Source organism: Dromiciops gliroides, chromosome X, assembly GCF_019393635.1.
Source record: "Dromiciops gliroides isolate mDroGli1 chromosome X, mDroGli1.pri, whole genome shotgun sequence".
Classification (NCBI taxonomy): domain Eukaryota; kingdom Metazoa; phylum Chordata; class Mammalia; order Microbiotheria; family Microbiotheriidae; genus Dromiciops; species Dromiciops gliroides.
The window spans coordinates 62,821,640-62,846,005 of NC_057867.1; the positions used below are offsets into that span (position 1 = coordinate 62,821,640).

The following is a 24,366-nucleotide window of genomic DNA, read 5'->3' on the forward strand; positions in this document are numbered from 1 at the left end:
GGATTTGGTAGAGTAACAGAGAACTCAATCCCACAGCTGCTTCAATGACCCCTATGCAAATGACTTCCAAATCTACATGTCCTACATACCTGACCTTCAGATCTATATCTAAAACTACCTATGAACATCTGGATATTCCACCATTACCTGCAAGTTCAACATAACCAAAATTGAAATTTCCCCCAAAATTTGACTTTTCTTGCTGGTGGAAAAATTATTCACCCAGTCTCACATATTCAAAATTCTGGGGTGCTCTTTGACTCCCACATCCAAGCAAGTCCTATCAAGCATAAGTCTTATATAAACGATCTCTAAGTTCCCTACAAGCTCTATATCCTATGGTCTTCTAAAAGTAGCCATCAAACTGAAGCACCTTGAGAGCAAATACCAGTTCTAACTTCTTCTTATCTCCTCAATTGGGAGCAGCTAGGTGGCGCAGTGGATAAAGCACTGGCCTTGGATTCAGGAGGACCTGAATTCAAGTCCAGCCTCAGACACTTGACACTAGCTGTGTGACCCTGGGCAAGTCACCTAACCCTCAATGTTCCACCAAAAAAAAAGTTATTATCTCCTCAATTAGCAAATCCTAACTATTCATTCCCCCTCAGCAATCTCACATCCATTCCCTCCTGGTAAAACAAACACATGTAAAGCTCAGCAAAATGAAATGACTTGCCCAAAGTCACAAAGTTAGTAAATTGTCTGAAGCAAGATTAAAAGAGGGAGCTTTCCCAACTCTAAATGTGACGTCCCTGTTGCATCTCAAGAGCAATATGCTGCCTGCCTTAAAATCTCATACCACACTTGCTTTGTACTTCACAAGTACTTTTATATTTATTCTATATTTTACTAGTTTCTCTATGCTGTATCCTCCTACACCAAAGCTTCTTAACCTGTGGGTCTCAACTCCATCTGGGGTCATGAAAAATTTGGCAGCAATAAAAGGTTTTGAAAAAAAAAAAGGTTATGTATAACTATTTTATATATCTATATACCCAGGATCATGTAAAAATTTCTTTGGCAAAAAAGGGGTTACAAGTGGAAAATGTTTAAGAAGCCCTGGCCAAGATATCAAGCTCAATCATAAGTGCTTGAAACAAGTTTGTTGGTGCTATGTGGTGCTCGTGTCACTGACTATGAGAGTGAAATCTGCAGATGAGGCAATCGCCTCCAGATTTGACTCTCTGACATCTGAATTGAGGATTTCTACAAAAAGCATGGAGCTGCATGAAGAACAGAGCAAAGCAACAAAGAAAAGACAATACAGTGCAGTAGAAAGAGCAGTAGACTTTGAAGATTCCCAAAAGAAAGAAGGTTTCTCTAATGACTCCAGAACCTCTGAATCAGTCATTGTGGGTGCTGTCTCTGATGCCTTTACAATTTAGAAGACAGTCTTTGAAAACCACCACAGCTGAAAAACTCTTCACCCTGGAGCCAACCTGGTTAGGAGCCTCTCTGAACTTAGCCAGGCTGGACTTCTGACAACTGCCACGGGCCATCCCCAGGCCAATGCTCAGCTTTTTCAGCTTTCCAAACCTTGAGTTCCACTGGTCTGGCCTTGCAGAACCCATGGACACTTTCATACCATTATGAGACAATGGAAGAGGAGGGTATCAGGCAGATAAAATGATAACAGTTTAAATTGTTTTAAATTATGGAAAACTACAATCATGCAAGGAAAAAAGGGCACAAAATTGTTCACACTCTTTGGTCCGGATATCCCACTACATCTCCCAGGGAAGTCAAAGACAAAAAGAACCTGGGTATATACCAAAACATTGATAGCAGCAGCATTCATGGGAGTAAAAACCTAATGACAAAATGGGTGCCCATCAATTGAGGAATGATTTAATAAACAGAGATATGGGAATTAACAGAATATTACTGAACTATGGAAAACCCCGTGTGAAGCGTGGCAGAGTAAAGTGAGCACTAACAAGAAAACAATTCAGCAAAATGAGGTAATGCAAAAGAAAAGAACGCCAAAAGGGAAGTCAAATGTGTAATTGGAGTCACAGGTCTTAGCTGTGGAGCAGAGATGAGGAAACAAAGCTTTCTTTGGAGAGGTGGGAAACTCTAGGGAAAAAATTATATGTGTGTGAGGACATATATGTTTGTATGTAGTTAGGCATGGTTACGACACTGATTTTGCTTAAATTTTTTTCTGAGAAGGAAAGTCTCAATTGGTATGGATGTATTATATGGCTATGACTGATATGCAAACGAAAGAGCAATAATTTTGTAAACCCCATAAAAGAAGGCAAATGAAGAGCTCAGCTTTTGTGAAAAGCTTTTCCTGATGCCCTGAATGTTACTTTTTCCTATACTGGTTATCTCCAAATTTTACTCAAAATATTCTGTGTGGGGTCATTAGACTGGGATCACCTTAAGAGCATGAAGTGTATTCCTTTCTCTGTATGCCTATCTAGCACAGTACCTGACATGATAATGTTCACTGACTGGGTTCATCTCATCTGGGTGAAGGCTGGGGTTAAGTGACTTGCCCAGGGTGACACTCCTTTGCAAAGGAGCTATGGAAAGAAGGAAAAGTGTCCCATTCCTCCTGAACTGTAAGACCCTTGGTTAAGTCTCTGGCCCCTACCTTGGTTTCCATACCGCTAAAATAATGGGTTTGGAGGAAATACTCACCTGCAACACAGGGATGGAAAATTACAGCCTACCTACTTTATTGGTACCATGAGCACCTGCTGAGATAATAAATGGGAAAAGTCTTTGGAGCAAAAGCAACATTAAGTACAAAGTAATTTCAGATTGTTATTTCCAACCCTGGTCTCTCTCCAGAACTCCAGTCTCATATCACCAACTGCTTTTTGGACTTTTTTTTTTTTTTTTTTGCTTTTTGGACATTTGACATGATTGTCCCATACACATCACACTCCACATTTCCAAAAATGGACAAAATATGAACATGCTGGCTCCCTTAGTTAGACTGTAACCTCCATAAGTAGAGGTACATCACTTCTGTCTTTGTACCCTCGGCAACTAGCGTAGTGTCTGGTACATGTGGTTGTTCAGTTGGTTCAGTCATTTTAGAAGCCTCATGACTCCATTTGGGGTTTTCCTGGGAAAGATACTTGGAGGGGTTTGCCATTTCCTTCTCCAGCTCATTTTATAGATAAGGAAACTGAGGCAAACAGGGTGAAGTGACTTGCCCAGGGTCACATAGCTAGCAAGTGTCTGAGGCAAGATTTGAACAGATTATCCTGACTCCATGCCCAGCACTCTATCCACTGAGCCACTTAGCAGCCCAGTCTGGCATATAGTAGATTCCTAACAAATGCTTGTTGGCTAATGGCTTGAAAATCCTGGGTATACTTCTTGTGGCTCAAAATTGTTTTTTTTATTTACTTGTCAAACCATGTGTCACATATCATGAGAGTATGGAAAGAGGAAACTAGAGGAATACCTCTCCCTTCCAGCAGATGTGTCAAAATGGTAATTTGGCCACCAAGTGAACCAGGGAAATGTTTGGGTTTTTTTTTAATTTACTATTTTATTTTCCCCCAATTACATGTAAAAACAATTTTAACATGTTTTTAAAATTTTTTTAATTCCAAATTCTCTCCCTCCCTTCCTCCCCTACTGAGAAGAAAAGCAATTCAATATAGGTTACACATGTGCAATCATACAAAACATATTTCCATGTTAGCCATGTTGTGAATAAAAGACAAAAAATACAAGAAAAATAAAGAAAGTTACATGAATTGATGCTGAATGAAATGAACAGAACCAGGAGAACACTGTACACAGTATCAATGACATTGTGTGATGATCAACTGTGATAGACCTGGCTCTTCTAGCAATACAATGATCTAAAACAATTCCAAAAGACTCATGATGGAAAATGCTTTCCACATCCAGAAAAAAAGAACTGTGGAATCAGGACGCAGATTGAACCAGACTGTTTCTACTTTTTTTATTTTTTTATTTTTTGAGGTTTTTCCCTTTCATTCTGATTCTTCTTTCATAACATGACTAATGCAGAAATATGTTTAATGTTTTGTTTTGTTTTGTTTTTTGCAGGCAATGGGGGTTAAGTGACTTGCCCAGGGTCACACAGCTAGTAAGTGTCAAGTGTCTGAGGCTGGATTTGAACTCAGGTACTCCTGACTCCAGGGCCGGTGCTTTAGCCACTGAGCCATCTAGCTGCCCCTGTTTAATGTGATTGTACACGTATAACCTATATCAGATTGCTTGCTGTCTTGGGGAAGGGGAAAGGAAAAAAATTTGGAACAAGAAATCTTTTAAAAATAAATGTTGTGGGGGCAGCTAGGTGGCTCAGTGGATAAAGTATCAGCCCTGGATTCAGGAGGACCTGAGTTCAAATCCAGCCTCAGACACTTGACACTAGCTGTGTGACCCTGGGCAAGTCACTTAACCCTCATTTCCCCGCCAAAAAAAAAAAATGTTGAAAACTATCTCTACATGTAACTGGAAAATAATAAAATACTTTTATGATAAAAAAAAATAAAGTACAGAGGGGCAGCCAGGTGATGCAGTGGATAAAGCACCAACCCTGGATTCAGGAGGACCTGAGTTCAAATCTGGCCTCAGACACTTGACACTTACTAGCTGCGTGACCCTGGGTAAGTCATTTAACCCCAATTGCCTCACCAAAAAAAAAAAAAGAAGAAAAGAAAAGAAAAAAAGAAAGTAAAGAAAAGGTCTGTTTCAATCTGCATTCAGACTACAGCAGTGGGGCAGCTAGGTGGCGCAGTGGATAGAGCACCGGCCCTGGAGTCAGGAGTACCTGAGTTCAAATCCGGCCTTAGACGCTTAACACTTACTAGCTGTGTGACCCTGGGCAAGTCACTTAACCCCAATTGCCTCACTAAAAAAGAAACCCAAAACAAACTACAGCAGTTCTGCCTCTGAATGTCAACAGCATTTTTACTATGGGCCAGGCACTGTGCTGGCTGCTGAGAATACACAGAAAAGTCACAAAACAGTACTCTCGAGGAGCTCATAATCTAATGGAGGAGATTACATGGAAATAGCTTGTATATATGATAGTCTGTATATACAAACAGTTTAAATATAAGGTAAACTGCAGATAATCCCAGAGAGAAGACACCAAGATTAAGGAAGACTGAGAAGGGCTTCTTAGAGATGTGAAAGAAGTCAGAAAAGCCAGGAGACAGAAGACAAGGGAGAGAATTCCATGCAACAGGTTCCCAGGTCTCTCTGAAACCATGCGCTGCATCAGACAGTGGGATTTTCTTGTATGTGATGAAAATGTCCAGGGGAGCTTCAGAACAGAAAAAGAAAGAAAAGAAAAAAGCCTCCTCACATTATACCACAGTGATTTAAAGAAAGAACTAAGTCTTGTTTGTTTCAAGTGGCATATTTCCATACTGACACAAGCCCTTCGCAGAGTGTTCAGGGTCCTAAATTGCAGGGGTAATGGTCCGACTGTCACAAAGCTACTTAGAGCACAGTTCATTTATAGCACACAGACTGGACCGTGTCTAGAGCTGGCTCAAGATGATGGGTGCTGGTGTGACATATGGAATTGCTTGATGTCAGAGGGAGGGCTGAGGAGGGAGAGAGGAAGAAAAGTTTAGAACCGAGAATTAGCTCAAAGACCTTAATCTCATCAGAGAGGGCTCAAGGAGGGAATAACATTCACACCCCATTGGGAGGAGTCATCTATTTAACCCTGCAGGAAAGTAGGAGGGGAGAGGATAAGGAGGGAAGGGAGGGCAGAGCAGGGAAGGGGGCAGTCAGAAGCAAAACCCTTTTGGGGTAAAAGAAGGGTAAAAAGATAGAAAATAGAGTAAATATGGGCAGGGAATAGGACGGAGGGAAATAGTTATGATGATTGACTATAATGGCTAAATGTATGGCACATTCTTTGCTGGGCTATTGTGTCAAGTTATGATGAACAGGATGCTGTGATGTAATACTACTGTGCTATGAGAACTGATCAACCCAATGATCCTAGAAAAACATGGAAAGACTTGCACAAAATAACAAAGAGGGAAATGAGCAGAACTAAGAAAAAAAAGATGATGAAGGTGCTTAAAACCATCTATGAAAAGCTTGGAAAAGAGAAGGTTTAGGGAGGATATGATTATGAGAACAACACAATCAGTGGTGGAAGAATAAGCTATAGAACAAAGAGAAGAGGCTACCCTGAGAGATAGTGAGTTCCTATGACGGAAGGTCTTCAATCAGGAGCTAAATGATCACTGGTTGGGGATTCTGAAGGGTACCAAGTACTGCAGAGAATACATGGCATTTGAGGTCTCTTTCCGAAGAGGTTGTATGACAAGTATTCCTTGGTGAACTGTGCCAAATTCTTAGAAATCTCAACTTCTCCTTTTCTCTACTGTTTATATGACCAAGTCTGGGTCTCCTACAACCCTGACGAATACTGAAATAAATACTATGGGATGGCTGGGCAAAAAGTGAGGGAAAGGCCTGGCCTTTCCTTTACCCCTCTTCTCTACTAGATGTTCACAACACCTGGATGAGCTGGGAGTCAATAACTACAAACTTCCCAGTGAGAGAAGACAATCAGGCCTCCAGACCCCTGCATCCTGTCATCTGATCTGCTGATGCACCAGAAAGACCCCTGGGCTTTGTGATCTGACCTGCCACAGTGACCTCAGTACTTCCAGGCCGTTCTATCTACCTGACAGCTGAACTGATTTCTATATGCTGTATCCCCAATCAGAGTATAACTCCCCAGGAGCAGTAACTGCCATTTTTTCTATTTGTATCCCTAGCACTCAGCACATTTCTAGTCACAAAGCAAAAGCTCAATACTTTTTCATTTATTCTTCATCTTTGTAGATGTTTGCTCTCTCATCACAGGTACTGGGTAACCCTAGTAATCATTCTTCTCAACTTCCCCTAATTCTTTTGTCATGGGGGATTTGACCATTCAGTGGAGGTTTGTCAGACAGAGCCATAGAAATGCCTCAAAAGGCATGTATTTCATGACTATTACCAACATCCTAATACCATATGATACCAAGAAAAAAAACTGCCCAGTGAAAACAGTGTAACTTGAGGCTGGGGCAGAGATCTCAACAACATCCCCTAAATCATACTCCAAGCTCATCAATGAATTCATGTCCTATAATACCCTGACACAGTCATCTTTTGGCTTTATTTAGCCAGAAGCAAAGTGCTGGCATGGAATTTGGAACAGGTAGAGAGTTGAGGTGTGGGGAGGGGGTTGGATTTCATAGAGACAACAGCGTGTAACACTGAAACAGACACCGTAACAGCATGTGAGTGTGTGTGAGAATACTTGTAAATATTGTTAAAGGCTAAAATTCTAGCTAGTCTGTCTAAAAATCTCTAATAAGTGGTCGCCAATAAATTATAAGCTTTAGCAAGACTTAGGCTTTTAAGCATTTATTAAGGAGAATAAGAATTTGGTAAAGAGAGAAGGAAAGGCCTACATTCATCTATCTATTAAAGGGAGAGCGCATTTCTAGCTCCCTTCTCCACCAGAGTCCTCAGGAAAGAGAGCGAGTCAGAGCGCCAGCCTCCCCCTTCTTCCTCCCACAAGCAATTGTCACTTCCTGATGCCAAAGAAAAAACATGGTCTACCCTCAGAGACCTTCACCTCATGGCAGAGCTTTTCTACAGTAAATCTCCAGCAGGTGGCGTCATTCCAATAGTTACAATATGTACACATCATTTTATTGGAATACGGTTTCTGTGCATCCTTGATTCCACCATGTGACCTAAGTGGAAAAATGGTTCCTTCTTTGTTACCAAAATACTCAGAGGCTAGGGAAGGTTCTGTGGGGTTGATCTGGAGTTTGTTTCGCAAAACTGTTGCTTGTTGTTCAGTCATTCAGTTGTGTCAGACTCTTCGTGACCCATGGACCCATACTGTCCAGGGGGATTTTTTGGCAAAGATACTAGAATAGTTTGCCATTTCCTTCTTTAGTTGAGGAAAAGTTAAGTGACTTGCCCAGGGTCACACAGCTAGTAATTCTGAGACCAAACATGAACTCAGGTTTTCCTGACTCCAGGCCCAGCACTCTATCCACTGAACCACCTAGCTGCCTCCCATTCCTAAAATTACATTACTCCAATATTAATATAATTTTGTAAAATTCATAATATATTGGCCAGCCCTCCATCCACATCCATACCCCCACTCCTACCCCAGACTATGAGTTCAGGGAACATGGATCCATGACTTGTGCTACTTCAGTTTTTCTTCACAGCGTACTACACTTGAGAAGTAAGAAATCCAACTAAAAGAGCCACCTTTAGAATGAGTCTCACTGAAATGGTCAAAGGATATGAACAGGCAGTTTTCTGATGAAGAAACCAAAGCTATCTATGCCCATATGAAAAAATGCTCTGTTGAAATATGTTTAAATGACTAACTTAATTTGGGGGGACTAAAGCTGACTGGAGGACTAAACTGGGGACTTTTTACTATTTGGCTATCTGACTTCGTTAATTTAATATGGGCCGTTTATAAAGTTCCACCATACTGCTCCCAAACTGATAGACTAAAGATTAAGAAGCCTCTTAACCAAATAATCAAAGCAGAGTTTATTTATGAGATACTATTTAAAGGTAGGAATACAGGGAAATAAAGTGTACAACCTGACTGCTTTCCTGAGGTCTCTTTCGCACCTGCTGCGCCTTGAACTTCTTGAATACAATAAGGGCCTTGGCCACCTCAGGGCACGTTACACTTTCCCTGGTTTGTATTAAGGCCTGTAACCTTGTCAGACCCGGCTCTCCTTTTCCGAACCAAACTCTCCTCCATCCTTGTCCGGGCTTCCCTCCAGTCAGCCTCTCTCCTAGTCCGTCCTCGAATCTCCTCTAGTCTGTCCTCTTCTAGTCAGCCCCCCTCCTTAATCTTGTCTATCTAGTCCGTCCTCGCTCTAGTCAGCCTCCAGTCTGTCCTTCTTTATCTAGTCCGTCTCCCTCTAGTCTCCTTCCTCCAGTCCGTCTCCTCCATCCGTCCCCCCCCCCTTTAGTCTGTCTCCGAGTCTCCCTCCTTTTTTTTCTATCTAACTCCCAGGTCTATATATACCTTTTCTTCTCTCCACTCAAATCTCGGGGCTTCCTTCGCCCCCACAGACCAAGCAAATCCGACAGCCAGAGCTGCGGCTGGTGGGGGGGAGGGGGTGCGCTCCAAGTTTCACGTGTCTCAGCACAGGCTATCCGGGATCCGCTCAGGTCAGAGGGAGCAGGTTTTTTTTTTCCCCCAGCTGTCTGACCTGGCATCTTGTATAGCCCACGGGGCTTTATCGCTCAGCTGAAGCTGAGGAGGGGGGGAGACCCTGAGGGCCTAAGGCTTTCTAATCTCAGCCTAAAGATAGGGTCCCCAAATCAAAATAAATTTCCACAGCTCTAAATCACTATTGATTAGAGAGATGCAAATTAAAACAACTCTGAGGTACCACCTGACACCCATCAGATTGGCTAAAATGACAAAAAAGGAAAATAATAAATGTTGGAGAAGCTGTGGAAAAACTGGAACACTAATGCATTGTTGGTGGAGCTGTGAACTGATCCAACTATTCTGGAGAACAATTTGGAATTATGCCCAAAGGGCCATAAAGCTATGCATACCCTTTGACCCAGCAATACCACTTTTGGGTCTTTTTCCCAAAGAGATCATGGAAAGGGGAGAGGGACCCACATGTACAAAAAAATATTTATAGCTGCTCTTTTTGTGGTGGCAAGGAATTGGAAGTTAAGGGGATGCCCATCAACTGGGGAATGGCTGGACAAGTTGTGGTATATGAATGTAATGGAATACTACTGTGCTGTAAGAAACGATGAGCAGGAAGAGTTCAGAAAAACCTGGAGGGTCTTGCGTGAGCTGATGATGAGTGAGATGAGCAGAACCAGAAGAACATTGTACACAGTATCGTCAACATTGTGTGTTGATCTACTGTGATGGACTATATTCTTCTCACCAATGCAATGGTACAGGAGAGTTCCAGGGGACTCATGATGGAAGAGGATCTCCAAATCCAAGAAAAAAAAAAAAAGAACTGTGGAGTATAGATGCTGAATGAACCATACTATTTCTTTTGTCTTTGGTGCTATTGTTTTTCTATTTTGAGGTTTTTTGTCATTGCTCTGATTTTTCTCTTATAACATGACTAATGCAGAAATATGTTTAATGTTATTATGTATATATACATTATATATATATATATATATATATGTATGTATATATGTATATATATAAAACCTATATCAGATTACCTGCTGTCTAGGTGAGGGGGGAGGGAGGGAGAAAAATCTGAAATTGGAAAGCTTGTATAAACAAAAGTTGAGAACTATCTTTACATGTACTGGAGGAAAAAAAATATTACAAAAAAAAAAAAAGAATGAGTCTCACTATATGTCAGATAACGCACCAAGAGGTTGGTGAATTTAGCTGACTTCTGACAAAATATCAGGTTGTATTATTAAAAGAATATTTAGTGAATATCTAGAAAAGGAAGGCAATGATTTTTAAAATATAAATAAAGTCCACATAGTTCCCTCCGGGACAGGTCACATCAGGTGATCTCATTTCCTTCTCCATTCTTCCAGTTAGTAGACTGGTACACCAGAGAATGTTGTCATCTCTAGCTTACCTAGATTTGAACCTAACATTTGTTTCCCATACTACCCTTGTGCATTAGATGGAGAATTATGAGATACATTTTAAAGAAACTCAAATGCTGGAGAAGGCCCAGAGAAGGGTTACCAGGATATTGAAAAGGTTTGAAATAACATGAAGATCAGCTGAAAGAATTGGACATTTATGTTCACATGTTCTGAAGTCTGCATTCCATGTAGTTGTCATTATCTTCATTTAAAATTTTTAAAGGTTTGCAAGACTTTAAAATAGCAATTCATAGCTGTGAGAGTTGGGAGACCTCAGAGGAGAACTCATTACCTTCCCTGGAGATCTTCAAGCAATGGTAAGATGAGGAATGATCAGATTAGTCATGTGATCATTGGAGAGGTTGGATTAGATGTCCTTTTTGGGGGGGGGGGGAACAGTTGGTGATGCTAAAGGAGAAGAAAGGGAAAGGGAAAGAAAGGATGAGGTGAAGAGGAAGGAAGAAGGAGAGGGATGAAAGGAAAAAGAGAGGGGGAAGGGAGAAGGGGAAAAGGGCAGGGTGAATGGAAGAAGAAAAATAGCAGGAAGGAGCAGGGCAGAGAAAGAGGGGAGGAGAATATGAATAGTGCAAAAGATCTGGGGGGAAAGGGAAGAGGGCAGCAGGGAAGACAGAAGAGGGAAAGGGGACAAGGGAGGGGGATTTCTCCAGCTAAGATGGGGGGAGATGTTAAGACTCTAGAAGAGCCGAGATCCTCCATGAACTTCCCAATAAAGCTCTAATAATGAGAGGGGAGAAAGGAGAGGAGGGACAGAGGGGATGGGGAAGAGGGCAGGAAAGAAATGGCTACAGGCTCCTCTATCTGGTGGAGGCCTACACAAGGAAACTGCCAAGGAAAGCCTACAAATCCTGTCTCTCTGTCCCCATTATTACGACGAACTCACACTTCTATAGCATTTTACAGTTTAGACAGTGAGCTCCCCACAATAACCCAGGCAGAAAGGACAAGTATTATCATGCCCGTTTTACAGATAAGGACACTAAGGTAAAATCACTTCCACTGAGGTCACACAGAGCTGAGATTCAAACCCAGGTCTTTTGATTCCAAATCCAGGGATGGGTCTCAGCACTAGACCACTGCTGCCTCCTTTAATGTGCATCTCTAAATGTTATCATGTAGGCAGTCAGCTACCTACGCTGCCTACTCCCATTGTCAGCTCTGGGTAGTAGAAGGGAATACTCTCCCCACAAACCCTCTGCAATATGAGGTGATCCCACTGAACAGGTTGGCAAAAGCCTAATGAATCAGAGTGGTCAGGAAGAAGGTGGCTCTGTGATCTTTATCTTGGAGCAAAGGCTCCAAGTGACTGACCTTCCAGTGTGGTACAGAACCACTGGAAGAGACTCATGGGGCACTATGGGAGAGTGAAAACAGCACTGAACCAGGATTCTGGAGGCCCACAGGAGAGGATCCTTTCTGCTACCTACTAGCCATTTGCCTTCTCCAACCCTCAAATTCTACTTGTGTAACATGGGAATGTTAATACCTGGGGAGGGTAACCTCACAGGATGGCTATGAACAAATTCGCGATTCCAGGTCCCCTTATTAGGCAGAGTGAGGCTGTGGGAAGAACAAAGGATTTAGCATCAGAGGATCTGGCTCTACCATTTACTGGCTGTGTGACCTTGGGCAACTTTCTTCCCCTCTCTGGGCCTGATCTTCCTTATCTGTAAAAATGGAGGATGACACCCCCCTCCCCACAAGAGAGAGAAACTAGGTGATCTCCAAGGTCCCTTCCAATTCTAAACCTATGACCCTACTACTGAACACCCAGTCCAATCCGTTTGTTTTATAGAGGAGGGGTCTGAGGCCCAGAGGTAGAAAGCGCCTTGCCCAAAGTCACATATTAAGTCAGTGGCTGAAGCAGGACAAGAACCCAGTCCCCAGGGATTTTTCTTTGTACAAGTTTTTTCTACATTTCTTAGCCTCTCAAAAATTCTGGTACAGAGCTCGTTGTCAACCGTTGGGTACACAGCCTTTCTTCAGTTCCAGACACTGAACACACAAAAAGGAGGGAGCTGAGATGCAGCTGCCTGATCTTTGCAAACGGCAAAAATCCTTTTTACTTCAATTACTAAGGTAAAGTTACCCTAAACAGTTTATAAGCTCCATCCAAGGAAGCAATAGCGAACTGGCATCTATTTTATAGGTCCAAAAAAAAAACAAAAAACAAAAAACCACCAAGACTGGAAATCCGATGCTCTTAAGAATAACACCGCTTTTGGCAAGGAATTGGAAATGGAGGGGTTGCCCATCAACTGGGGAATGGCTGAACAAGTTGTGGTATAGGAATGTGATGGAATTCTATTGTGCTGTAAGAAACGATGAGCAGGTGGATTTCAGAGAAACCTGGAAGGACCTGCATGAACTGATGATGATGTGTTCATCAACTGTGATAGACTTGATTTTTCTCAGCAATACAATGGTCCAAGGGGCAGCTAGGTGGCACAGTGTATATAGAGCACCAGCCCCGGAGTCAGCAGTACCTGAGTTCAAATCCAGCCTCAGACACTTAACACTTACTAGCTGTGTGACCCTGGGCAAGTCACTTAACCCCAATTGCCTCACTAAAAAACAAATAAACAAACAAAAGTTTTGGGGCAGCTAAGTGTCGCAGTGGATAGAGCACCGGCCCTGGAATCAGGAGGACCTGAGTTCAAATCTGGCCTCAGACACTTAACACTTACTAGCTGTGTCACCCTGGGCAAGTCACTTAACCCCAATTGCCTCACCAAAAAAAAAAAAAAAATACAATGGTCCAAGATAGTTCCAAAGGACTCATGATGGAAAAGGCTCTCCAAATCCAGAAGAAAAAAAAAGAACTGTGGAATATGGATGCAGATTGAACCATACTATTTCATTTGTTTTTGGTACTGTTGTTTTTCTTTTTTGAGGTTTTTCCTTTTTGCTCTGATTCTTCTCTTATAACGTGACTAATGCAGAAATATGTTTAATGTGATTGCACATATATAACCTATATCAGATTACTTGCTGTCTTGGGGAGGGGGGAGGGAGGGGAAGGAGGGAAAAAAATTCGAAACTAGAAATCTTATAAAATACTGTTACAATTTAAAAAAAAGAATAACACCACTTTAAGGAAAACTCAAGGTTCTCTTCATCCATCACAATCCCATTAGGACACACTCAACTACCCAAATCAGAAGTGTCTGCACTTGAACTCCCTAGCCATACTCCTCTGCTGGTTCTCCTCCAAGAATGGGGGGTGGGGGGATGAGCAAGCACTGGTCTTTAGAGGCAGAAGTTCTTATCTTAGCGTTGGAGTCTTACAGGCAAGTCACACGTCCTTGGGCCTCAGCTTGCTCCTCATCAGTAAGTCAACCTATCTCCTGGGGTATTGTGAAGCTCACGTGAGATGGAGACTAGGAAAGAACTTAGGAAAAGCTATGAGCAGTAGGCATGCACAAGGTATAATTATCAGGAGGCCTTGACAATTGGGTAGCAGGAAGTCACACGGGGTGGAGAGGGCAGGGATAGAGGCCAATGGGAAAACTAGAAGAAGAGGCTAGGAGATAGTAATGACACCATCTACTTTCACAGGCTTTTGTGAGGATCTAATGAGGTAATTAATGTATGCAAAGCTCTTTGTAAACTATAAAACACTCTCTAAATGTCAGCTGCGAGAACAATCCTTTAAATCATCTGGAAATTCATCAGTGTGGGTACCAACACAGATCACAACTATACCACATCTTAGTTATCCCCCTTCCACATCTCAGGGGTTAGGGGTGCGTGCCCTGCAAACTGGAAAATCTGTAAAATGTTTGGGCCTTCCCTTCATACCAAAGAAGAAGTCTGAATTATTATGGAATTAAAAGATAAAATATGTTGATATTATACAACAATATGCAAATGTTTGGTGCATTTCTGAGTTTCCAAACTTTTTCTGTGTCATCTGCCAGCCTTCCCCTGTCGTCTGTGGCTTCCCCAAAACTCCCCCAAAATTCCCAAGTAATTCCTTATGGCGACCCTCGATCCAGGGAAGCCTCAAGATGTGGCAGGGATAACTATAGACAGCTGGTTCATGAATTACTATAGTTTGGGGTCTTCTTTTAAATCACCCGCTAGTGGCCAAGCTTTTGGGGATGAGACTTTTTTAACTTAGCTGAGCTGGTCCTTAGATGCTGACAGATTCCATCACTTAGATGAAACCCGAAGCCCTTCCAGCTCTAGTAGGAGCTACCAGACCTTGGCATTTCCTTCAAGGACCCAAGACCACTTCCATACCCAGTGAGGTGTTAATTGTGGATAATGATGGTAAGTACATAAATAAAACAAGGGCAAATCCCAGAGAAGTAGATGAGAAGGGGCTTTAAAAGGCTAGAAAACTGGAGGATGGAAGGAGTCATCTCCCCCCACCCCCAGCTTTGTACATTTAGACATCAAGGGTCTTCAAAATCCAATGAGAGGGGCAGCTAGGTGGAGCAGTGGATAAAGCACCGGCCCTGACTTCAGGAGTACCTGAGTTCAAATCCGGCCTCAGACACTTGACACTTACTAGCTGTGTGACCCTGGGCAAGTCACTTAACCCCCATTGCCCCGCAAAAAAAAAAAAAATCCAATGAGAGCATTTTTCGGTAAAGTCTTAAATCAGATCCTGGCTATAGGGCAAAGTCATCTGCTTAGCAGAGGAAAAAACACAGGCCTCCAAGTCAAGTGGGATGGGTTACTATTTTAACTCTGCCATTAACTTTCAACATAATCTTGGTGAAGGCACTTCCTCTCTGTGGCCTCAAGTTCCCCATCTGCACAAATGCTGGGGTTAGGGCCAAATTTCTAAGGGGCTTTTCAAATGAGACACTGGTGAAGCCCTTGGCACAGAGCCTGGAGCATAATAGGTACTATATAAATGCTTATTCCCTTCCCTTCTCTTCTCTCCCTTTCAGTTCTGACAATGTATGTTTCTCATTATACTTCAAGTACAGCACATTCAGAGGAACAAATCTGACTAAAACCCAGCCACAAGCTTGAATTAAGGAGGGACAGGAAGCCCTCTTCCTGAGGGTAAATGGTTAGGGAAGAGAATGGGGGCAGGATACAGCCTCCTTGAGGAGTAAATGCTATTGTAAGAGTTCAACTAGAAGATAGCACACACCTTAAACTCAGAGCCAGGGAGGATGCCATTGGGTAAAGAGAAAGCACAACTGAGGCAGTAAGTAAAAATAGTAAAAACCCCATTTTTCTTTGAAGTATAAGCATTTCACTGCATTGGAGAATTTCAGAGCTAGAAGGGACCTCGGTAGCCAAAACATACACCAAAAAGAATCCCAAGTCCAAGCCAAGTGCTAAGAGATCATCCAGCCTTCGGTGTCTGGGAGTTGAACATTCCCTGGGCAAACCAGGTGCTGGGCCAGCATTTATTCAATACAACGAGGTGAAAAGTCCCAAAGCTTTATCTTAGACTTCACAGTGGGTAGGAATTGGGGGTGGGGGGTGTCATTTAAATACATTTGCTGTTCTAGGCAAGTAGATGAGCACTTGCCATCCCAAGACAATTGAATCAGCACTCAGAAAGGCAGCTGGCTCCCTAACTGTGGAACACTTTCAAGACTGAACAGTTTGGAAGTAGGCCAGAGGAGGGACTTAGGTGGATGGCTCTTTCCCCTTTCTATGGAGGGCACCACCAAGCCCCCCCCCCCCCCGCCGGGGCCTCCTGGTCTCCTCACTCCTTCATAACCAGTCCGTTGGCAAATCTCGTTCATTTTACAGCCAGGACATATTCCATCCATCCCCTTTTCTCCATTCACATAACCACTAGCTAAGCGTTCTACCTAGTTGTATTCTAGCTAAAAATAATCTTCTCAGAGGGTGCACAGGTCGACCATATCACTCACCTGCTCAGAAAGGACTTCTTGGTACTGAAACATAAACTCCTCACCCTGACATTTAAGGCCTTCCACAAGCTGGTTCCAGACTAATTTCAGATTATTCCCTTTCATCAATGCTTCTTTCCAACCAAACTGCACAATTAGCTGCTCCCTTGACCTATTCCCATGTCTGTAGGCCATGCCAGATACCTGGAATACACTCCCCTCTTCACCTCCTTCTTTGGGAATCCATGTCTTCCTTCATTCACCTCAGCTCAGGTGTGAGCTCCTTCAAGAAAACTTCTGTTGCACAATGCTCGCTCTCGCTCTCTCTGTGTAGAAAATACTTAGTATCATTTGTATCCTGCTGTGAGAACGGAGTTCACATCTTGCATTGGAAAGTATGCTGGCTATGGAGGCAAGAGGACCTGGGGTTAAATTCCATCTCTGCCATTTGTTACCTGTGTCACTGTAGGCAAGTCCCTTGGCCTCCCTGAGTCTCAGTTTCCTCCTCTATAAAATAAGGGGGCTGGACTAGATGGCCTCAGAGGGCCCTACTAAGGATCTTGTAATCCTTAAAAGCAGGGACTATTTTTTTCTCTCTGTATCCCCATCACCTAGCACACTATCTTGTACATTATTTGGGGGAGGGGGGAGAGGGGGGCAACACACAGGACCTGTGATTACACTGGTATAAGAAACTCCCAAAAGAGCAAATTCCCTCAGTCAATACAGGTTAGCCCCTAATCAGTAACATATGATCTTAGAGTTGCCTGGGTCACTGAAAGGCTGTGACTTGCTCAGGGTCATAACTAGTATTGTCAGCTTCTTGTCTCTTTGTCCCTCTATCTGCCTCTCTACTCATTACACCAGCGGTGTCAAACTCAAAAAATCTCAGCAGGCTCCACACTGACTTAGAAAACCACAAATCAACATTATCTATGTTGTACTATACTTTTATTTCTTTTGTTTCACATTTCCCAATTACAAGGTCCATGTGGGAGTTTTGCAGGCCTTGAGTTTGACATCTCTGCTCTTTACACTGCCTATCAAACCTGGCACATAACAGGCACTTAAATATTTAATTTAATTCAAAACAGACTTCAGATCACCCATATAAACTAATGCCACCTGAAGTAAGCAGAAACCAAACAATATTCACAATAACCACGATAATGGAAAAGGAAATAATACTAAACACCAGTAAAACTTAAATTAATGCAACAATAAATCTTGCCTCCAGAGCACATACCTGCTTCCTCTCAGTAAGAAGATGGTGGCATAAGTACAGAACATGAAATACAGTACTAGACAAGGTCAATGTTTCAGTGTGTTTTGCTTACCTGTGTGTCTTTCTTTAAAAGGGCTGCAAGGGCAGCTAGGTGGCTCAGTGGACAGAGTACTGGCCCTGGATTCAGGAGGACCTGAGTTTTTTGGCCTCAGACACTTGACACCTACTAGCTGTGTGACCTTGGACAAGTCACTTAACCCTCATTGCCCAACCAAAAAAAATTAAAATAAAATAAATTTTAAAAATAAATAAAAAGGGCTGCAATTTTGGACTATGGCCTAATTGTGAAATGACAACAATGTTTTTTAAAAGCAATAAACTTTTTTTTTTTAAGTGAGGCAATTGGGGTTATGTGACTTGCCCAAGGTCACACAGCTAGTAAGTGTTGAGGCCGGATTTGAACTCAGGTAGTCCTGAATCCAGGGCCGGTGTTCTATCCACTGCGCCACCTAGCTGCCCCGCAATAAACTTTTTTTAAGGGAAGACTTTCACTCAGATTAAATAAAACTTTTCCCCTACTAGGAAAGTGGAGGGAGGGGTGAAAAACAATTGAAAGCATCAGTTAAAATAAATCACTTCTTGGGGGCAGCTAGGTGGCTCAGTGGATAGAGCACTGGCCCTGGAGTCAGGAGGACCTGAGTTCAAATCTGACCTCAGATACTTGACGCTTACTAGCTGTGTGACCTTGGGCAAGTCACTTAACCCTCAATGCCCAACCAAAAAACAAAAAAATAAAATAAATCACTTCTATTTAATGCCTTATTTGGGGGAGGGGGTAACAGAACAGATTTTATTTCCTAACCCTATTTAGCCTGGGCTAATTCAAAACTATGTGAACATTCTCCAAGCAGAACCCAGCCAAAAAAGCTGCAAAAGATGGGAAATACACATAAGCAACGCAGGCTTCAACAATCTCTAAAAGACAAGGCCGTCAGCTCTCAGAAAACCAAATTCATGACTTACAAGCGACATGATGTACTGGAAAAGGCAGTGGGACCATCGAGAAGATCAAGGATAAAGGGAAGACCCCATCTGTACAAAAATACTTATAGCAGCTCTGGTGGCGGTGGTGGTGATCACAGTCTTGAAGAGCACCTGCTACATACCAGGCCCTGTGCTAAGCACTTTACAAATGAGCTCATTTGATCCTCAGAACAATCCCAGGAGGAAGATGCTATTATTATCCCCATTTTAAAGTTGAAGAAACTGAGGCAAACAGCAGTTAAAATGATTTGCCCAAGGTCCTGTAGGTTGTCAAGTGTCTGAGGTCAAATTGGAACTCAGGTCTTCCAGACTCCAGACCCAGTGAGCACTCTCTCCTCTCCTCTGAGACACAAGTTGCATTAAAGGTTACGGTGGGGGGGGGGGGGGGGGGGGGGGGGGAAGCTAGGTGGTGCTGCAGTGGATAGAGCAACGGCCCTGGATTCAGAAGGATAGAAGGATGTCAGTTCAAATCCGGCCTCAGACACTTGATACTTACTAGCTGTATAACCCTGGGCAAGTCACATAACCCCCATTGCCTTGCAAAACAAACAAAGGTTACCTTGATGGGCAACCTGACCATGGGCGCTGGCATAAGTATTTAGTACTTAACTATTCCAGAAGGCAGCTAGATGGCACAAAAGATAAAGTGCATCAGGGCCTGGAGTCAGACAGACCCATCTTACTGAGTTCAAATGTGGCCTCAGACACTTACTAGCTGTGTGACCCTGGGCAAATCACTTAATCCTGTTTGCTTTCCTCATCTGTAAAATGAGCGCTGAAGAAGGAAATGGCAATGCACTGCAGTATCTCTACCAAGAAAGCCCTAAATGGGGTCGCAAAGAGTCAGACATCGCTGGACATTATCTCTGCCTGTAGAATTCATACTGGTTATACCTAGTGGCTAGAGAATGGTCCTTGAAACTGACCTCTTGACAAGACTAGGAAAAGGTAGGACTATTTTGCACAGAAAACAAAAGTCCATTTAGCTAGTGTTTCCTGTTCCTTATTTTAAAGAAATAGATTTTTTTTTTTTAGTGAGGCAATTGGGGTTAAGTGACTTGCCCAGGGTCACACAGCTAGTAAGTGTTAAGTGTCTGAGGCCGGATTTGAACTCAGGTTCTCCTGACTCCAGGGCCAGTGCTCTATCCACTGCGCCATCTAGCTGCCCCAAGAAATAGATTTTTTAAAAGACAAAATACTATTTTTACAAAGAGGTTTAAAAATAATAACGTTTGAGAAAAAAGGGACCAGGCAGGACCCTGAGAAGCTAACAGGTGCCTTGGGGAAAAATAAGGAGATGAAATGGAATTTCTTTCATAAGGTGCTAAGGCCTGGGGGTTCTTACATTGGCACCAAAGAATCCTTAAAAGGGAGGAGCTACTGTCAGAGGAAACAAAGAGGACCACGCCAGAACAGGCCAAGCTGCCAGCCCAATCCCAGGAAATCCTGGAGAAGATGCCAAACAGCTTTCACATTCCCACAAGCCAATTCCAGGTAGTGGATCAATGGGTAGAAGGTGCCACATGGGGGGGGGGGGGAGGAGAACAGGAAGATATAAGAAGGAGAGGCAAGAAGATGCAAAAATGGTGAGGGAGGGGGCAGCTAGGTGGTGCATGGATATAGCACCAACCCTGGATTCAGGAGGATGAGTTCAAATCCGGCCTCAAAAAAAAAACACTTGACACTTACTAGCTGTGTGACCCTGGACAAGTCACTTAACCCTCACTGCCCTGCCCCCTGTAAGGGGCTAAAAATTCTAGCTATGATGTCTAAAACCTAATGAGTGGTCGCCTTAAATTAGAAGCTTTAGCAAGAGTTTAGACTTTTAAGTATTTATTAAAGTGCATCAGAAGTTGGTGAGGAGAGAGAGAGAGAGACATAAAAGGCAAACTTACTCTAACTATCTAATAGACCCCAGCATGCAACCCACCAAGCCAAGGTCAGGAACCCAAAAGGTTTCGCCTCAGCAGCTTTCTCCCAGAACCTCCTTGTGAAACTGGAAACAGGGCCATCCACACACATATAGCTCCAAGCTAATTGGTTGGTAGCTCTGGTTGACAGGTCCCACAGGTGGTTCAATAGATGTAACTTCCAGATGCTAAAGTCACATGGTTTCCAAGTCACATACTTTCTCCTCATGGTGGAGCTTCCCTGCAATATCTCTCCCAGCAGGGGGTGTCATTCCAATTCTCTCTCTCTCTCTCTCTCTCTCTCTCTCTCTCTCTCTCTCTCTCTCTCTCACACACACACACACACACACACACACACGTGCGCGTGCGCGCGCAAAAAAAAAATGATGAAGGAGGGGAGGTGCTGGAAAAGGGAAAGGCAAAGAAAGGGAAAGAGAAGAGGGCAGAGGAGAGCAGGGACAAAGAAAAAAATCAAAGAAAGGAGGAAAGGGCAGATAGAGAAAGGGAGCTGAAAGAGAAAGAGGCCCCAGTGGGCTCTGTGCCCCTCACCCTCTTCCCATGCCCTGTTCCCCTTTTCTGCCCTTCTGTGTTCTTTCTCCTGATCTGTCTCTCCCTGTGTACCCAAGTATCCATTTATTCATTGGTCTACCAAGCCATCTAGCAAGATAGCTGTGTGTGCTATGGGGAGGAAGGATAGAGAATATAACTGCAACATAATGACTGAGAAACAAGTCAAGTGTCTGAGCCCGGATTTGAACTCAGGTCCTCCTGAATCCAGGGCTGGTACTTTATCCAGTGCACCACCTAGCTGCCCCCCTCCCAATACATTTTAAGGAAAAACTAGTCTAATTTGCATTCGGGAAGGGGCAAGGATATTGCTTCTACCACAGGGTTTATTCTACCTGAAGCTAAAGGATGCCACAGAAGTGCAGAAGTGAGGGCCAAAGGGGTAACTATCATACATATTTGTTTTCTCCAAATGAAGTATTCTTCTTTCCACTATTCCACGCTGTCTCATCTAGAATCAAAGAGAAACATTTCAGCATGGCTAAGGGTCAAACGTTAGGTAGAATGGACTTGTCTTATACCCAAGACTGACCAACACCACCAAAAGGGGAAACGTCACATGTGAATAGCAACCGCTACATCTTTATGGATAAATGATCCAATGAAAAAGCATTTAATTAGTGCCAAGCATTGGGTTAAACAGTGGAGATACAAAAGCATAGACAAGTCTGCCCTCAAGGAGCATAAATTTTAAGAAGCACACAAAGAGAAGTGGGGGCCAGGGAGGGGAATTGGGGTTTGGAAAGTTACAAGGGTGGGGAGTGGAACTAGGGGGAGAAATTGAAGATCTTTCAAGTAGTTGTGAAGGAGCCCTGGGCTATACTCCTTCCTCTTCCTATACTATCTTTGGGAGTCTCCTCCAAGTAGGTCTTTTTTTTTTTAAAGGAGGTTTTGGACCATAGGATGTTGAAGACCTTAGACACCCTTATGTTTCTGATGCACATGAGGAATGGAGCCAAGTCCTAGAAATAATCCATGTCTAACCATAGAGAAAGGACTGCTATTGTAATGGAACCAGGAACTGCTCAGCACCAAAACATTTATGAGCTATGACTCTGGGCGAGTCATTTCACCCATTTGTCTCAGTTTCCTCATCTGTAAATTAAGTTGGAGAAGGAAATAGCAAATTATTCCAGTACCTTTGCCCAAAAAACTCCAAATGGAGTCACAAAGAGTTGGACATAACAAAAACTCAACAAGATGGAAATGTTTCATATGATTGTATATGTATAATTTATATAAAATTGCTTACCATCTCAAGGAGGAAGGGGAGAAGGGATGGAGTGGGAGAAATTGGAACTCAAAATTTAAAAAAACACGTTAAAAAATGTATAGGGGGCAGCTAGGTGGCGCAGTGGATAAAGCACTGGCCCTGGATTCAGGAGTACCTGAGTTCAAATCCGGCCTCAGACACTTGACACTGGCTGTGTGACCCTGGGCAAGTCACTTAACCCCCATTGCCCCACCAAAAAACATGGGGGGCAGCTAGATGGCGCAGTGGTTAAAGCACCGGCCCTGGACTCAGGAGTACCTGAGTTCAAATCCGGCCTCAGACACTTGACATTTACTAGCTGTGTGACCGTGGGCAAGTCACTTAACCCCCGTTGCCTAAAAAAAACCAAAAACCAAAAAAAAAAATATGTATGTGTAATGGAGAAAAAAATAAAATAAAATGAGAAGGAAAAAAAGAATTTAGGGGCACTGAACATAGTGAGCACTAAATAATATCACAGATCAGTGAAATACTGAAAGCAGGATAGAACCAATGGGCTGCTCAGGAGTTCCACTGGTATCCACATAAATTCAAGAGATCTAACACAAGGTTCCTAACACATGAGACAGAGTCGATGGAGGATTTGTGGTAGTAGAAAATTAACAGTCGCTAAGGATGATTAGGCATGTATGGGTTTTCATCCGCACAGACTGAGTCACCCACATCAATAAAAACACAAATCAAAAATAAATAAATAAATAAATGATTTTTGGGAGAATTAAAAAAAAAAATAAAAAATAAATACCATCACAAAGAACAAAACTGACTATATTTTAACAGACTGGAAAATATTTCTTATTGAAATTCAACTACATGTTCATAGTCAAACCACTGACTTGTCCCAGTGACTAGGAACAGAATTTATAATCAACAATAAGAAAAACATGGTGTAAAATTAAAATAAAACCCTGAATCATTTAAACAGGCTATTAAAAATTAAAAATGGGAAATGGACAATAGAAATGACATCTATGCTGATTATAATCTCATTCAGAAGGTAATACAAATTAATTGCTACAATAAAGACCCAAAAACCTCCCAAAAGTGCTGTGGTCAGCAAACATTTGTTTTAGTTGCTAAATGGAGAGAGACGCCTACCCAAAGGCAAAAAACAGATGAAAATACAATTCATCTGAAAAATTTTACAAAGATGAGAGACTATGATGAATGATATTATCTCATAGCACAAAGGAAAAAAATAAAGTGTAAAAACTAGTAGAAAGAAAACTTTGGCAAGAACTCTAAGCAAAGTCATCACCAGGGCATTCGAGGATAAAAAATAGAAAGAAGAGCACAAAGAAAAGGAAAATGGAAAAGATACACAAAAATCACTTCAACAAGCTTATTATCACAGGCCCTAGGGTACTTACACGGGAAGCAGAAATGATACAAAGGAGAACAAAGATGGAAGAAAGTAGTAGATGGGATCAAGTACATGCAGAAGATATCATACAATTGTGAGGGCACTGAGGAACCAATATACAAGTTATATGAAGGAGAAGAAGATACCAAAGGGCTGGGAAAAAATCTCAAACCTAAAACACCAATGACCACCAACTTGTTTGCCTACTCCCCCATCTTTTAGGGTCATCTTTACACAAATTGAAAGCATCCTCAATAAAGGTATTAGTAGGAAACATTACGTTTTTGTTGGAAGTGGTCTTCAACAATAGACTACAACCTGACCAGCTCATAATTGATTAAAAGATGTAGGGAATAAAAGATATTGTTGTGCTTATTGCTGATTGTAAAAAAGCATTCAACTCCAAGCAACAAAACATCGACCTTATAGACTTTTACCGTAAGAGGTCTCTCCATCCATATATCAAGCTCATTCAGGATTCTTTGGATGATGTAAAAACAAAAATAACCCTGACC

The 24,366-nt window shown here is 42.4% G+C and overlaps 1 protein-coding gene across 1 annotated transcript in view; it reads right to left on the bottom strand.

The window, feature by feature from the left end:
- CD99L2 (CD99 molecule like 2) overlaps positions 1 to 24,366 on the bottom strand; it is a 149,289-nt gene that overhangs the window by 111,069 nt on the left and 13,854 nt on the right. The gene's annotated exons all lie outside the window — the stretch shown is intronic.